At 46.2% G+C, this 12,780-nt stretch overlaps 1 protein-coding gene across 15 annotated transcripts in view; it reads right to left on the bottom strand.

Annotated features, from left to right (window-relative positions):
- Positions 1 to 12,780, bottom strand: part of SIPA1L2 (signal induced proliferation associated 1 like 2) — a 235,693-nt gene that overhangs the window by 114,266 nt on the left and 108,647 nt on the right. The window lies entirely within an intron of this gene.

The raw sequence follows: 12,780 nt of genomic DNA, 5'->3' as shown, positions 1-12,780 counted from the left end.
AGGTCCTGGTCGAAAGGGTACCTGGGCCTCACGTCCCAGTTAGAGAGGAAGGTGTATGAAGCCAAGAGCCCCGCACGTCACGTTTTGAATGCACAGCTGTGAGTCTGCTCCTGACTTTCCTCTGCGATTTGACACCATTTCGTCGTTCCAACAGGTTGCAAAACACTGGTTAGGATAGCTTTCAACAGGCCAATGCAGAGTTCTCCAACGGAAATGCCATGCATTTTTCCATGAAAAGCGAAAGTGCTATTTCATGAAATATTAAGAAAGCATTAAAATAAAGCGGACCCTCATACTTGCAATTATGGGGGTCACCATTCCACCCGCTCCTTCCTGCCTTAATTCTACTTCAGAGTATCTTCAATGTACTACTTTCTTAACTTCATGGATAAATGATTCACGCTGCTACCTTGGTGTGGCTACAAAAAACTTAATCAAAGAAAATGAAGAGTCACTGAATTTCTTCCTGAGGATTTTATAAAGGGAACAGAATGCTAATCTGCAGTGAGGGCCTCAGTAGCATGAATAGGTCCTCTCCAGGTAACTCCCCAAACCTGAACACTGACCATTTGCTGGGACAGAAGACACAGGGTTCATCTTAGACTCATCACCAATTAAAAGGGATCTCCAACCTGTTTTTCCAGACAGCGTTCTCCCTTTCTTTCAGTTCATCTGTAATGTCAAGGACATCCCCCTCTAATAGTTTCCAAGTATTCTTACATTTCATCAAATTCGACGGCTCTCACTCCCCAGGGGGTAAAAAAAAAATCAAAAATTGTCACCAGCACTCGGTGGGCACTTTAAAATCTACATGTGGACCTGTGTGATCTCACGGGTGGCAGGGCAGCCTTGAGAGAGGACGGGCTGGAAGAGGCAGGGAAAGACCCCTCAGAGAAATTCAAGAATTGCAGAGCTGGAAGGACTGATCTGTTCTCATGCTAATGGTCTTGGTAATAATTTTTCAAGGACAGAACAGAAACGGCGGAAATGTGATATTTCAGCGTAATTGTGTTTAAATAGAATGTTGTTCCAAGTTTCCCATAAGACATCAGTGAGTCTTCAAGAGCAATGCTATAGTTGAGCCACTTACCAGGACTGCAGCTGTAGCAAAAGGATTGAAAACCACAAAATGCACAAATTATGAGCCTCATTCAAGGGAAAAAATGGTTAAAGTTATATGACAGATTTATAATGAAAGTATAACTACCACAAAAACATTTATTTTTCATACGCATATTCCATCAGCTCAAATACTAACATGCATAACTGAGCAGGGAATAAAAAGAGGAACAAACGTTCCCCAGGTTCACCCTCTCTGTGGCCGGGAAGGCGACAGAGCTGAGGTGTGCTCAGCGCACAAGGTCTCATCACCTGAAGTGCATTTCCCATAACATCACTAAGTTCAGGTACATTCAGCCAGGTATTCAATGAAGTTATGACTAAAGACCTATAAAGCAATCCAGTAGCTCAGTTTCTTACCATAGTAGACCATGAACATCAAGGATAGAAACAATTCGACAAATGGGCTATTATTCAATAATAATGGTCATGAATGGATATAGATGGTCCATAATAATCATACTCTGCTAAGTTTTTGGTAGATCTGAACATGAAAATTTGTTCTTAGCCATTTATCTTGAATTAAACATTGGGTTGGGGCTTCCCTGGTGACGCAGTGGTTGGGAGTCCGCCTGCCGAAGCAGGGGACGCGGGTTCATGCCCCGGTCCGGGAAGATCCCACATGCCGCGGAGCGGCTGGGCCCGTGAGCCATGGCCTCTGAGCCTGCGCGTCTGGAGCCTGTGCTCCGCAGCGGGAGAGGCCGCAGCAGTGAGAGGCCCGCGCACTGCAAAAAAAAAACAAAAAAAAACCCAAAAAAAACATTAGGATGGTACCAAAGATAAATGTTTGGAGCATGAGAATATTAAAAAAAAAGAGAAAAATTCGTCTCCTTGAGGTTTTATAACATAGAGGTAATGTATGACTTGTGAAGAATAATTCTTTTTGCAGGGAGTGGAATGTTCACGCTGGTGTTAGACCATTTTTCAAAGCACTCCATGTTGCTCTTTGGAAGAATTTCTCAAGTGATGTCCCCAGAAAACCTGATGCCCTTGGTGTCGTTAAGGACTTTTTCATCCAAGTAAAGCAGAGACCCCAGTAAAAAGTGTCTAAAGGAGTCCGTCTCCACTGGAACCCTGTATTACGACTCTACATTATCCTGAATCATAATCCGAGCTGAAAAAAAGGGCCAAAGCCAAGGTTTGTTAGATGGAGCCCTCGTGTGACTTTCTAAGTGAAGCGCCTATATGCTTCGCCAGAGCAGGATCCCGGTGCCCCCTATTCACTGGTGTCCCCCCGGCCCCTAGAGGCGGGCGGGCCACTTCGTTGGCACTCAGCGTTAGCTTACATCCATCCGTCTAAACTGAAATAACTGCAAACCAAACTACCCCAAAGCACTGGCTCAACATACTATCGCTACACACGCAGAACACGATGGTTCCTGATGCTCTCTTTTTGGTTTCTTTGCAGGCTCCTCCTCTGCTCTTTAAGTGCTGGTGCTCCTTGGGGCTTATTCTAGGCTGCCTTCGCTTTTAATTCCACCTACCTCCTTGTGCAGTTCTAGCAGGGTCACGTGAATCTCCACGCCGACGACTCTGAGATCTACCCAGAGCCCAAAGGTGTCTCCCATGCCACACAGCCACGCTGCGCTATGACAGCGGACGCCCTCCAGCCCAGGCCCTGGGCACCTGCTCTCCCACTGCCCAGCTCAGGAGCGGCGTTCCCATCTCCCTGCCGCCCAAGCCCAGCACCCGGGGCCCATCCTGCCCTCCCCTGACAGACAGTCCACGCGCAATCTGAGACAGTCCACTTGACTTTCTGAATGTTCTCAGATCCATGCAGACCTTGCTGTCTCGACTGCCGTGAACACCGTCTGTTTCGCCTAGATTACCCCCAAAGCCTTCACTACTTCCCCGTGTCCCCAGAACAGAGCCTGAGTGCTTTACGCGGCACAGGTCACTCAGGGTTTGGTCCATGAGTAGCTGTCCAGCCCCTTGTCCTGCGGCCCAGACCCCACCCCATGCCCGCACGCGCTGCCCTTCGTTCTCCTTTGCTCAAGGGGGTCTGCACAGGCTGCTCCCCTGCCCCAATACTCTTCAAGACTTCTTCCCTCCACTTTGCTAACAGGTGTTATTAGTGCAACCTCAGCTCACAGATTGGGTTGTCCGGAAGCCTTCTCAAATCTTACCTCTGGTTCTACGTTATCTTAATGCAGGCTCCCCTACCATCCTGCCCCTTTTTTCTCACCATATGTTAAACACCACACTATTTTATCCCAGCCCGTTTACATGGCGCTAACCTCCTCTGCACTCCTCTAGTTCCGGGCAGGCTTTGCTCGCGGCACTCAGCAAGCCTCCGGGCTCTGACCATGCTTGCTGAGACCACAGCAAAGTGACTCATCCTCTCTGACCTACCTGTAAAATGGGAATAATCCTATCGATGTCAAAGGATTATTCTAAAGATTCGACAAGATCCAGATGCCAAGTGCTTATCTCCATGTTTCCTATAGCCAAAGTTCAAAAAAAATTAGCTGGAAACATTGATTTATATATGAACGAATACTGATTGATGAACTGACTTCCAACTGGGAACTAAAATGAGTAAGACACATACTAGACCCAAGGAGCACAGTCATGTTTACAAAACCTAATATGGTAATAACTGCTAATGGATTTCTGTACAAAGACTAACAGGAACACACAGCTGATTGAACTTTGTAACCGAACTGCAATAGCTAAGCTGATTCGCCAAGAGGCAAACAGAAGCTTTCAGAAGGTGAGGGCAAGTCCCAGTCTCCAGTCAGGTGCTACCAGCTTCCCAGCTACAACTTCTAATTAAAGTTATTTTAGGGACTGCACTGTATTGTAACGAGATGATCTGGGAGTTTGAAATTTCAGTGTGTCCATAAAAAACAGGAACCCATTTCTGGTAGTAAGCTACTCTCAGCTACCTTCCACATGTGTGTGTGTCAAAGAGGATAAACCAAGAGCCATTTTCTGAGATGGAATATTTTGATTGTGGAATTTTTCCAGGGAGACAGAAGAACAGTTGTGGATATTGACAGTTTCCCGTTAAATCTTTTAAATCAGAAAAAGATAAAAAGAGATAGCCCTGCACCTCCTTCCCTCAGGAGGTTATTAGTTATGGCATTTTTTCAGCCATGTGGCCACTGACTTACAGATGACACAGTAGGAAATCAGACGTTCCAATTAATAATTTAAGTGGAGGCATTTGTGTCTTAGGAAAACACAGCAAAAGAAAAAAAGAACTTCTATATGGTGCCAAGTGATTTAGACTGTACCTCTGTTATTTGCATTTAAATATCATAGAAGATAATCTGTTTTATTCTTTCAATGAAGGTTGAGTGACACTAGGTGACCAAGAAGGGAACCTGAGCATTTTATAATAAAAACCTGGGAGGCTGGAGCCTTAACAAATACTTTTAGGGGTCCTTCCTGTTGTTTACCTCAAAGAGAAGCAATTCTCTCACTTTCTTCTCACCCCTGGTATCTTCCAGTGAATCCACAGCGAAAACTCTTGCAGAGTGAAGGATCTGTCTCACCTCGCTCTACAAAACTAAAATCGATCAATACTATCGAAAACTGAACTAAACGGACAAAGCAGCTACCTTCAACGCGTTCTGCGTTAAAACCCAACGAGTGGACCGGAGAGCCGTCAATCTGAAGATGCTTCCCTTCCACTGAGCATGAAGGGCACGAAAAGAAAACCCCGCCAATCTACACAACAGTCTAGTATTTGATTTTTTTAAAATAGTAATTTCAGCAGCAAACACACAGCAAACCGCATTCACTAATCGCACACTGTCCAAGCCATCTCTGCGCTGTTCTCACGTTTATTTGAATTACAGGATACTGAGTTTTGCTGAACAGCATTATGAGGTTTATTATGTGATACAAAAACCCTTTGGTGGGCTTCCCTGGTGGCGCAGTGGTTGCGAGTCCGCCTGCCGATGCAGGGGACACGGGTTCGTGCCCCGGTCCGGGAAGATCCCACATGCCGCGGAGCGGCTGGGCCCGTGAGCCATGGCCGCTGAGCCTGCGCGTCCGGAGCCTGTGCTCCGCAACGGGAGAGGCCGCAACAGTGAGAGGCCCGCGTACCGCAAAAAAAAAAAAAAAATCTATAGACACAGAAATACTGCGAAGAAACACCCCCATATTATGATACTAAGTATCTATTACAGGAAGGCTAATACTTAGTTTTTGCTTTCTTCCTTGTATTTTTCTCTAAAGTTCCAAATTACTAACTATATATGAACATGTAAATCCGCACATACATATATAAATAGTTTAAATTCGATAAATAGAAAAATTTAAAAACTAATCCTCCGTAAAAGCAATGCGTGTTTCCCTTAGAGAGCATATTACCCTTATTACATAAAATGAGACGACCGTCAACTTCCTCTCCTTCAAGTCCCACGGTAAGATATTTAAACACGGAAACAGAGACTAGTGTTAGATGAGCCACACCTATTGCTGCTCACCTTAAAGAGTATACGGTTTTTTATAGCAAGTATTCACAAAGCTGGTGCCCTCCACTCCCATGCACTGGAAATGACACTGGTTAGAATAATAACGTCTTACATTTGCACCTGTTTTCCTGTGACCCTGGGTACACCACAAGGCAGCAGTGTGGAAGACAGCATAAAGGGCTCAAGATTAACAGATCGGTGTCTCCCTCTGAGGACATGATTAACTGTGGGCTCTTCAGCCATCCAGGCATCCACTATGACTCAGTGTCGCGTGTACGATGGGGAACCAGTCTGCTGGCACACCTCAGACAGGCGCCGGGGGACCAAGTTGAGAGCTGACATAAGATGCTGAACCAGACAAATGCACAACGTGAACGTTACCGCCTTGCGGGAAGGAACCAGGAGGACAGCCCATGCTGCTTGCTCGATTCTACTGCAGGGCAGCCTCTCGGGGCTCACAAAGGCAGAGGGAGGGCCAGCTTCAGGAAGGCGGCCCACCTACTGGGGACCATCCCCGACAGAAAACAATCCGGCTTTCAGAAGGCCGGGCCACGATAAACCCAGGACCTAGAGGGTGAGGAAAAACACTGCACGTACTCAATATAAAAGCTACCATGGTGTCCAGTCCGAATTCTCCATCCTTATCTGGCAATAAACCTGTCCTAAGAGAAAACTGGAACCCTGCAGCACAGACACTGATGTCAGCAAAACAGAGAAGGGGAGGGACACAGTGGGGGCTTCGTTCACGCCCCTCACCATCTGATTTTACCCCGAAGTGTCCTAGTGTCGTTGTCTTGCGTTCAGGAAGCGCACTCAATACTCTAGAAAATAAAGTTTCCTGCAAACTCAAAGTCAGGGGTGATGTCAGAACGACTCCTTCAGGAAGTTTTCCCCATAATGTACCTCTTCAATAACGCACTGGCTTCCAGGGCAACACATTCCATTTCACTAGTCACAGAGAATGAATTCCAGTGCACTCAGGGGGAAACACTTCCTCAACACACTTTATTTGGAATTTTTAAAGTATGAACTGAATGCCAGTTATATAAACCACTTTCGATTATGGATGCATACTAATTAATTTGAGCTGAGTATTTCTTTAATAAAGTTCCTAACACCAAAGATCTTTACCTGAAGAAGAAAAATAAAAGAATGACCACCTAACACATACACACTACTACATATAAAATACATAAATAATAAGAGCCTACGGTATAGCACAGGGAACTCTACTCAATATTCTGTAATGGTCTATGGAATCAAAAAAAAAGAGTGGACATATGTATATGTATAACTGATTCACTTTGTGGTACAGGAGAAACTAACACAGCATTGAAAATCAACTATAGTCCAAGAAAAATTAATTTAAATAAATAAATAAAATATCTTAAAAAAAAAAGAATGACCACCTAATTATATGATATATAACCGTTTATTAAAATAAAAAGAACTCTAAGAACCCTATTTCCTTATAAAAACGATGGTCATGGAAATCACTGCTTTCTCTGAATTTCTAGGGTAATGAGTAAGAGAGAGATGCAGATGCTGCAATTCTGATGACTACTTGTCCCGAGACATAAACAGAGCGCTAGCCAAGGAAGACTGACCTCATGTCGGCAAGTAAGGAAATCATCTGTGTCACCAGAGACTCCCTAAGCATCATGGGTAGACCGAGAGAGCTTGTTTGACTAATCAGTATCCTTTATCATAAAATGTCAATATTAATGCATTACATTTTATTTGGGGATTTACCATTTCCAAAACCCTCTTCTGTTCACTTGATCCTAGGAAGACCTCTGAAGAGACAAAAGAGAGAGACTGCTCTCCCATTTCACAGGTCAGGAAGGAACTCTTAGGGCAGCTAAGTCAGTAATTTGCTACAATCAAATGCAGCAGAGGAATCAATCAAAAGGATCAGAATGGGAATCCAGGTGGCTTCATGCTTTCCACCATTGCTGGTAGCGTCTCAAAGTTACACATGGCCTTTGAAACTGAGGACTAAAAACACAACGAAATGACTACTCTGGCCAAAAGAAGCCAACCTAAGGCAAATCCGCTAACTTCAAATAAAATAAAAGTGCCTATCTCCACTGCTCTGAGGCCTAAGGAAAGGTACAGTATTGGGGGGCGGGGCGGGGACACAGGGGATGGTCCCTGAGGGAGACGGCAGCTTCCCCAGCCCAGCTGTACCACAGAGACCTGTGCATGGGCCCAGCTCATAAGCCAGTGGTCCCAGCTGGTTCCTGCCAGTTCAGTGTTTGTTGGGCAGGGCAGATTCGACATCATCCCTACCCACAGAATAACACCGCCAAGACTTCCACGACACCACTAACAGCAGCATTTTTACTGGTCCTTTTGGTTTTGCTTCAAAGAAACATCCTCTCTTCCTTCATACTAAAGACCACTGTCTAGTGTTTTCACTATTAATTACCCACTCAGACTCAACAATCACAACGGAAAAACTATTCTGACACCAGCGCTTCATAAACCCTGAAGCCAACTGATTTGCTTAAGGTCGCATGACTAGTTACGAGCAAAATGGATTTCCAACTGGGGTGCCCGAACACTCATTGCTAGCAACTGTTTGTTTTCCTTTTTTATATGACTGTGATATTAATGGAAATCATCAATTTCGATTCACACATCTCACGACGGCTGAGAAGATCTGCACAACATCCCCGGACCCTCCCGCCTCTATGCTTTTGCTTATCAGATTCCCCTTGCTGGGCTTCCCTGGTGGCGCAGTGGTTGAGAGTCCGCCTGCCGATGCAGGGGACACGGGTTCGTGCCCCTGCCTGGGAAGATCCCACATGCCACGGAGCGGCTGGGCCCGTGAGCCACGGCCGCTGAGCCTGCGCGTCCAGAGCCTGTGCTCCGCAACGGGAGAGGCCACAACGGTGAGAGGCCCGCGTACAGAAAAAAAAAAAAATTCCCCTTGCTTGCAAAGTCTTTCTCCTTCCATCAGAAGTGAACAAAATCTAGTGCATTCAAAGCTATCATGACTCTCTCCCCCTGCAACTCACTCTTATTTACCCTGAAACTTTACCTTGACAGGACTCTCTGTTCCTTTATTGTATCCCAGTCTCCATCAGGTGACAAACACCTATCTATCTACCTACTAAGTGCCAAGCTGGGCAGGGAAGGATGGATGATTCGGTTCTTGGCTCAGAGGAGACAAACGAAAGCTTCCAGGCAAAGCAACTGATGAGCCAGGGCTCAGGCGCACAGCCAAGAGAATGCCCCGCTGAGGACTTCCTGCTTCTGTTCCTCGTTCAGGTGATTTCAAATCACGTTCAGAGCTGGGCACCTTCCCTTCCTTACTCCAGATTAAAAACTCACCCATCCCTAAAACTGGAGGTGTGACCCCAGAATGGTGGTAAGGCATCACTTCTCTCTTTGCTCAGAGACAAGGAGTAAAGAGCTGCAAACTTTACTTTTCTCATGGGAAAAAATATAGGTGTTGCCATCTCTGGCCAAAAGAAGGCAAGAGTGAGCCCCCAGAGGCCCGTTTCACGTGTTGAGGGCCGCCCTGTCTCTCGCAGGGCAGTGTGCAGGAGCTGCACTGCACTACCAGACGGGGTGATCTGGGGGAGAAGCGCTGGTTCCCAGACGCTGGGATGAGTCATCTCGCCAAGGTGATGAAAGCAGAACTCCTCTGACCCCTTTGTCACTGAAGGGGCACCAACCTGTTTTTCCTGCGCTCTGTCCTGTTTAACCAGAACTCTCATCATGAATCACCATTTATTCTACTTGCATTTACAGTTCCCTTCTTATTTTAGCCACAGACTTTTTTTTTCTTTAAACGAAGGCCCGAGTCTCTCCATAAAGATACAGTGTAACTAGAAAGGTATCTTCAAATTTCAGAACCAATTTCTAAGCAAAAAGGGAAATATTCCTTCTCTCTAAGAACATGGTGGGGGTAGTTTTGAGCAGTGGTTCCCAATTTTCCAAATTACCTAAGAGATATTGAAACCTGGATTCCCTAGCCCTGAGACTCAGGTTCAGAGGGCCTGGGGGGAGCCCTGGAATCTGTACCTTGAAAAGGTGATTCTCATGAACAACCGGGATCGGAAGCTACTGGTTTAAACACAATAAAAGGTGAAAAATGAAGCTGAATGCGTGCTTCTCAAATCTTCCTACTTTCCCGTTTCTCAAGTACGAAAATATCTTACTCAGATTAACAGCTGAATCCCTGGCAATTTTATTTATTCACAATGTTTTTTAGTTAACTTTAAGGAAGATAAATGAAATCTGAAGTTGAGAAAGCTCTAGAAACCATCTACATGACTCCAAAGGACTAGAAGTTTCTACTCTGGTGACCAGAGTCCAGGTTTGCTCTGCTGACAAGATATACTTGGGGTGGGGGGATGGGGGGGGAAGATAAAACGGGAGTGTTTTATACACTGCTATGTATAAAATAGGTAAACAGCAAGGACCTACTGAATAGCACAGGGAACTGCGCTCAATATCTTGTGATAACCTATAATGGAAAAGAACCTGAAAAAGCGTGTGTGTGTGTGTATATATATATATATATATAAACTGAATTGCTTTGCTGTACACTTGAAGCTAACACAACATTGTAAATTAACTATACGTCAATAAAAAAATAATAACGATATCATGTAACATTAAAAAAAAGATATACTCCAATTGCAATATTTATCGAGCATTTTCTAAGTACCAAGCACTTTCCACGTACTTGTCCAGTATTAACTCCAATAGCCTTATGTGGTAGGATCACTACTCTCCCCAGTTTAAAGTAAAACTTCTGGGGCTTCCCTGGTGGCGCAGCAGTTAAGAATCCGCCTGCCAATGCAAAGGACACAGGTTCGAGCCCTGGCCCGGGAAGATCCCACATGCAGCGGAGCAACTAAGCCCGTGCGCCACATCTACTGAGCCTGCGCGCTAGAGCCCGCGAGCCACAACTACTGAAGCCTGCATGCAGCGACGAAGACAAAACACAGCCAAAAATAAAAATAAATAAAATAAATAAACTTTAAAAATAAAGCAAAACTTCTCAAGCCCCCCAGTATGGCATTTAAGGCCCTTCCCAAACTGAGTTCCAGTCGACCAAGACAGCCCTTAGTATCTCCTCGCTGCCTACTCAAACACCAGCCCGTTCCCACCTCTGTACTTTCTTCTTGGAGTTCCCTCCCCAGAACGTCCTTTCTGTTCCATCATGCCGACTTCTCTGTGACATTAAGAACTCAGACGCTGACATTAGACCTAAGTTCAACCTGGCTTGGTCACTTACTTTTGGTGTTTCCCCTGGGCAAACTCCCTGAACCCCTAGAAGCATCTATAAAAGAATTCTGTACGTATTCCACAGAGACTTGAGTTCCTGCTCGTTCCAGACACCATTCTAGGATTGAGGATCCGGTAACGAATGGACCGGAAAAGGCCCTGCTTTCACAGAACGTCTAGCCTGGCAGAAGAAGTCACATAATAATGAGGACAGATAAACACATAAGCTGTCACGGGTGAGTGTCATAAAGAGACAGGATCAAAAAAGGTCGGGATGTTTAGGCGTGGGTGTGGTGTTAACAGAAGGGTCAGGTGGCTACAGGGAAGACGAAGGGGAAGGAGGGAAGGATGAGGGCCTGGGTCACACAGGTGGACAGGAGGACGCTGGGGAGAGGGGCTCCTATCAGGGAAACCACGACTGGAGTTGGGAGCAAGCCTGGCAGATTCAAGAAGACCAAGGATCCCAGGAAAGGGGTTGGATCACAGAGGGCTTTTATTCCAGAAGGTTCTGAGCAGAGGAGTGAAGATAACCTTGTTGCTGCAGTGAGAGTAGGCTCTAGTGGGCACAGGTGGGCAAAGGGATATGGTCAGGCCAGTGTGATCATCCAGGCGGGAGAGGGTGACGGGGGCTGGAAGTGGCTGGTGAGAAGGACAGGTTCCGGAAGGGAGAATCTGGATCTGGATGAGAAGGTAGAACTGGCAGCACAGCCGACGACTGCGCTGAGCAAGGGTGAGTCTGCCATCGGGGGCCTGACTGACAGGAAGGCTGAAGTTGGCCCTTATTAAGATGGGGAAGATTACAGGAGGAGCAGGGGTTTCAGGGTCAAACACGATCACGTGCGCAAGATGCTTATTAGTACAGGATTGAAACACACGAAGAACCTGATACACAGGTGGTTGTCAGCAGCATTCCAGGCCGAACCTTGAACTCCCAGCCCAGGCTGATCCCTCCTTTCTGTGAACCAGTTATGTGTTCCGTTCATCTGGGCACATGATAAATACTGACCTGCCTTGCGTTTTTTGTGCGGTTTTCCTGGGGATAGGGGAATGAAAAGAAAATTTAGCTTCCAAAATCGTCCCCGCACTCTTTCAGGGTGCTTTTTTTTTTTTTTAAAGAATGAACATTTTTGATTTACCCAAAGTTTCAGTCCCACAATACTTGTTAAAATGAACTGCAATGTCTAGGGAACTGGGATGTATATTTTGAAAAAAGGATTCTGAGGCTTAGCTGCTACATGATCCAATCTGAACAAATACCCAGGCTTCATGTCCGTGTTAAAAACTCTGAGGTAGGGCTTCCCTGGTGGCGCAGTGGTTGAGAGTCCGCCTGCCGATGCAGGGGACACAGGTTCGTGCCCCAGTCCGGGAGGGTCCCACATGCTGCAGAGTGGCTGGGCCCGTGAGCCATGGCCGCTGAGCCTGCATGTCCGGAGCCTGTGCTCCGCAACGGGAGAGGCTACAACACTGAGAGGCCAGCGTACAGCAAAAAAAACAAAACAAAACAAAACAAAAAAACCTCTGAGGTAGAGCAAGGCCAGGGGCCTCCTGTTTCCATCGCAGGGGGAACACTAGGGAGGACTTTGGGAGTAAGGTCCCGAGAGTAGAATACAGGAGATGAGCCCAGTCAAGGCCAACCCTGCCTTTGGGCGCAGGGCCCTCTCTGCCATTAGCTGCGTCCAGGTCTGGCCTGTCAGTTTTTGAATTCGAGATTCTGGAACTGGCAGCGTGAATGGGTCAGGGGTTCCCAAAGGCCTGTCCATGGACCAGTGCCAGGCCAGTTGCCAGAAAAGTGGCTGAGGAGAGTCTGTTAAAAACACAAATTCCTTAGCCACTCTCCCAGAATTCTGGCTCAGGAGATTGGGCGTGGGCCCCCAGACTGTTTTTAACAAGTTCCTCAGGTGTTTCTCGTGTTGATTCATCTTTGAGATGCATGGGGTAGGAAAGTATTTTGCAAAATCTAAAACATGACACAAGCATATGGTGTAAC

The sequence above is a fragment of the Tursiops truncatus genome, chromosome 16 (assembly GCF_011762595.2).
Source record: "Tursiops truncatus isolate mTurTru1 chromosome 16, mTurTru1.mat.Y, whole genome shotgun sequence".
NCBI classification, from domain to species: Eukaryota; Metazoa; Chordata; class Mammalia; order Artiodactyla; family Delphinidae; genus Tursiops; species Tursiops truncatus.
This window is presented reverse-complemented; position numbering and strand designations above follow the sequence as displayed.